This window comes from Lepeophtheirus salmonis, unplaced genomic scaffold (assembly GCF_016086655.4).
Source record: "Lepeophtheirus salmonis unplaced genomic scaffold, UVic_Lsal_1.4 unplaced_contig_17069_pilon, whole genome shotgun sequence".
Classification (NCBI taxonomy): Eukaryota; Metazoa; Arthropoda; class Copepoda; order Siphonostomatoida; family Caligidae; genus Lepeophtheirus; species Lepeophtheirus salmonis.
In genome coordinates, this window is record NW_027292196.1 from 1 (window position 1) to 5,092 (window position 5,092).

The following is a 5,092-nucleotide window of genomic DNA, read 5'->3' on the forward strand; positions in this document are numbered from 1 at the left end:
ATTTTACGTGTTATAAAGAGGTATAAGTCTTCAACAGTGGAAATATGTGAATTGCTAAGTTCTTTGGCTGCTATATACATTTGCTTTAACTTTTCAACTAAATGGGACTGTTCTCTCAAGTACCTTTGATGGTCTTTAGAACATTTCTGATGAATGTCTCCTGTACTAAATGATGACGCAAATCATTGATATATTCCTTGTCAAAGAGACGCTGAACAAAAGTTTGGGCTAGTGACGAAACATTCAAATCTTGCTCTGGAAACTATTAGCAGCTTTTTACATTGCACATAATTCTTGGATATGTATTGGTGCCAAGATTATTTATGTTACTCATTATGCCGGGAAACATTAATGATGGATTTGGAAAAGGCAATTCTGAATATATTTGGAAATGTGTTTCTTTTAACAAACATTACGTGGTGTGAATTCCATATGTCCAAAAATATATACAGGCACATAGTGAACCTAGCTTTAAAACTAAGATACACCAACGATGCCAATTTTAATTTAAGAATTAAATGTTTTACGGTGTTAACATTTTTGCCGATTACAGATGTTATCAATGGCTTTGTTGGGATTTGTCGTGATTTAGACCATGAGCTGGTTTCTTATTTCGAAACACATTACATTGGGTGTATGAGAGGCCAAGGGAAGGAAGAAGGAGAGTGACGCCCACATTCCCATTCAAACTGTGGAATGTTTGCTGGAGAACAATTAATAATTAAATAAGAACTAATTACAGTGTGATAGGATTCCATAATACCCTTCAAAGCTCTATTACGAATAAACATCCAAATCTTTAGAAATTGATAGATTTTAAAAAAATAGAAAAAGGTTTAGCATGGAAAAAAAATTTGATTTACATTTGAAGGCAAGTCTTCCTCTTGACAAACTAAATCTTATACGAATTTTCGAGCGCAAGTTGTCCCAGTACAAACTTTCCCTGCCTTGACACCATTCATTACATGGACGTCTCGATCCCCTGGACAACAGACAAGTCACGGTTTGATGCATTAAATTGCGTTTCCGTGACTCATGGAGGGTGCCTGTGAGTCTATGCCCCTTGGGAATTTGAAAATGGAAAAGAAAAAACAGACAAGAAAACGTGCGCTTCAAGGGTGTAGAAGTATAGTTCAAGAATATGTATTTTTTTAATCAAATATATAAATGCAGTTTTTCAATACAGTTTGTCTGAGTTAAAATATATAAATATTTATTCATAATAGGACAATTAATAAGAATTTCTGGCGCTTGTTTCGTGGTGGAGGCGGAAGCGGAGGAGAAAAGAGGTAGATCGGAAGGTTTGGGCACACTGAAGGCACATCATCCTTATTCAGTCTCATGAAAAGTTATATTCTTATAAAAGTTTCAGATTAGGTGTTCCTAATTATCTTTCTTCCTTCATATGAAATAAAAATCAGTGTAAAGATAAAAAAACACGGAAAGAAATAGAATGGCTTAATTACTTCAGGTGGATATCTGTCTTATTAATCAAGAGCTTGCTTGGTTAATACCAGAACACAGTTTATTATGTATACAATAGATGGAAAGAACTACATGAATATAAGGAAAGTTTACAAGGCAAGCAGTGATAAGAAAGGGATCCTTATGTTTGTTTATTAACTAAAAAAATCCATCTGGCCTAATTATTGAACCTTATCATTATTTTGCCCAAAAAATACAATAAAATCCATTTCACTATCGAGTTTGATTTGTTCATGGACGGAGCTGGTAGGCAATCACATAAGCAATCACTAAAAAATCGACCTTGAAGTAGCTCTCGCGTCCCATCCACACTCTCGACCAGCTTCTATCATTTATATAAAACTCAACTCGATTTGAATGTTAAGTTATAATCATTTTTTAGCAAATATTCTTACATTCGTTTCAAATTTTTCTAAAAAGTACTTTTAAGAGTACTTTGTATAAAACTACATATAATTCTCTCCATTGGAATTGTAAATATTTGTATTATTATTGTTATTCTCATCTAATTGAGCAGCATGCAACTATAGAAAACATAATAACTCTAATTGTGAAATAAAATTAATTTCCCTGACGAAACTTTTCTCACTGTCATTTTTTTACTGGATATAAGTACTCATATTGGTATTTCTTATAGGGAAATAATAAATTGTAATCAAATTGTTGTCTTTTGGAATTTGATTGCTTCCCAAAATAAACATGACATCTGCTATTTTTTTCATATTATAAAGAGTAAGGAAATGATTAATATATCTACTAGATGATCAAATGTTTAAAAAATAGACTCAATAGTGGTCCTGATATGATTAACAATAAAACTATTATAAATAGTTTGTGATAGAATTCCTACAATACTAACTATAATTATCCATTTACCTTTAAAGTGCCCCAGTAGATTCAAAAGCCTCCATACATACTCTTCTAGGAGGAATTTAAATAATCAATTGCAGTAGCGAAACATAAAGAAGATACAAAGATACCTTGTCTGCAGCTCTTACCTACTTTCTAACGGATCACTAGGTATATACTCCATCTAACATGATATAATACGTCCCAATGTAAAGAAGGGCTTGGATTGTATTGAAAAATCTTTTTGAGAGGTATTTCCTCGGACAAATTTCTGACATACTGGGTAAAGTGGCTTGATTTATCAAATTTTGTTTATGCTATTTTTTGTCCTGTATACGTGATACTAGTTTTAAACCCCTCAACACATTGCCAAAAAATTGCAATTAATGCTCCAAATTGTTTCCTTCTTTTTGCTAATAAAATAATTGACTGAATATTTCTTGAAATGTCAATTTTTAAAGAATCCTTTTGTTTTATATTTATGATTTATTAATAATTATTGTACATCTCCTTAAAGGTTCGAATAAAGTCTAAAGTTTCCTGCTTAACTTAGTGTAATATTGACTATCATTAATTTTCTAAGTCAAGTGCCTTAAAAAAGTTTCCTCTCGAATAGATTGCAATTCATTGTATCTGCACCTACCAATTTTCCCTAAAAGTTCATATTTTCCATTTGGATATCCTAGCTATACGCCTTCTGATCCTCTCTTCATGTTCTGTTCAAGGGATCTCGTCTCTGTGTGCCTCACTCAGTGGATCTTATCTTCTTTAATGGAAGTATCGTTCTTTGTGCAGATGTCCCTTCCCTTTCAAAGTCTGTGATAGTGACTTTTAACCTCGTGAATCATTGCCTCTATTTTCAAAAGCACATAAATTTTTCCAAATCTTCTACGGAATAATCGTGAATGGCTATAAGAATTAATGAGTTCCATAAGCAGACAAAATAATTCACTGAAAGCCCAAGTGAGGAATAGCAAGAGTTATGATCCCAAATCCTTCATAAAAATTCGGAAGTATTTTTCTTCTTAAGTCAACTATGCTTCGTCTCTTACTGTAAGAAAAATATTTCATTAAAGAATCATTCAGTTTCCTTGATGTATAAATATAACGCAGAAATAACTTATCCCAATCAATATTTCATTTATAAGGTAGTGTTTGTGGTTTATAATCTATATGGATAATTAGTATAACCTGACCCATGATTTCTTTATTACTTGTGTTCCTCTTTTCTCATTGGAAAACGTGTGGAAGTTAATTAATTATGGGATTCAGGGAGATCATGTGCCTCTCTTTTCTCGATAGTTTTGCCTGTATTGCCAATGGATATTTTATTTTGTTCAATAGAATCAAAAGCTTTTTTAAAATCCAAGAAGAGAAAATCAGAACCTGAGTTCTCTGCTTGGACTATTCAACAATTGATTGGAGATACATTACTACATTTTCCATTTGCTTGCCCTTTATAAACCCAACTGAGTATCTGTGAGTATTCTTTCCATTATTGGCTTCAAACGGTCCGTCAGAAAACCACTTTAAATTTTATATTCTATTTCTACTCAATTTACCAGATCCAATTTTCTTTTTTTTCTATATCTTTTTTTTTCCTCGGAAAAAGAGTTATGATTGCCTTTTTTTCTCTTGGTTCAGGTCCATTTTCCAAAAAATAGTGATTATATATATCAGCCAGGAATTTGGCTACTTCTGGTACCTCTTTGTATAACTTAGGAGTAAGTTCTGAAGGAAATAGTGCTTTACCATTTTTCAGCTTTTTCTGTATATATTTAAGGACTTCGTACTCAATAAATATTTTGTTTAATTCTTTCTCTTCCTTAGGTGTGATAATATTTTCTGGTACTTTTTCCTTTATGAGTAGTTTTTTGGATGGGTAGAGTTCTTGGTAGTAATTTTCTACATGTTCTGCAATCTTCAGTGGGGATAATCTGTCCATTCACTAGTATCTTCTTCATTTTTTTTTTTTCAATTGTTTCTTTCGAGGTGTTTTAAAAGATTTAAATATTTTGAATTGATTTTGAGATTTAAAATTCTTACAACAACTAAATTTCTAAATTTTATATTCGATTATATCATCTAATTCCTGTAACAGACCTGTATCATTTCCTTCTTGCAATAATTTCCTAATTTTAGTTGTTTTTTTTTCCTTTTCTCGTTAGGTTTTCGGCATCCGACAGATTTTATAATAATTTTTTTTGCACTTCTGTAGAGCCTATTTATGGGCATCCTATTATTCCATCCAGCTTTCAAGACCTTAACAATCATTTCTACACCTTCCTTCCTCTTCTTCTTAGAGTTTTTTATTTAACTGTTAGGCCTCTGTATGTTGTTTTTCTCCTCAAACATGGCTTCGAGAAAGAAATTTTCCTACAGTCCGTTCGACGATATTCTATCCATTTTTATCTTTAACCCAAATATTGACTCTGATATATAAATATAATCCATTCTACTTTTTATTGAGTTTTGGGAGCTTTTTCTTTCAAATTTTGCCTTGTAATTATTCGTTATAGCAGCTATATCCATCATTTTAATTACATTTTTCCATTCACTTGGTCACTTAAATACCCACTGTTTTTGTAACCCAATAGGGATGAGATATCCTTACTATATTTTCAGGAACAATTATATTTTCTTTTTCACGTATTAGGATTATATATCGCAATTTTTTTGCTAAGGAACTTCAACCACTAGTATGTACACACCCATAATGTATATTGGGTTTCCTGTTCTGTTTAATGCTATAGTGACA

The 5,092-nt window shown here is 31.8% G+C and overlaps 1 long non-coding RNA gene across 1 annotated transcript; it reads left to right on the forward strand.

The window, feature by feature from the left end:
• The first annotated feature begins 6 nt into the window (after positions 1-6).
• LOC121131110 (uncharacterized) lies at positions 7-2,064 on the forward strand. The gene is made up of 2 exons (XR_011784142.1): positions 7-1,348; positions 1,422-2,064. It is a non-coding gene; the product is annotated as an uncharacterized lncRNA (long non-coding RNA).
• Positions 2,065-5,092: the final 3,028 nt, after the last annotated feature.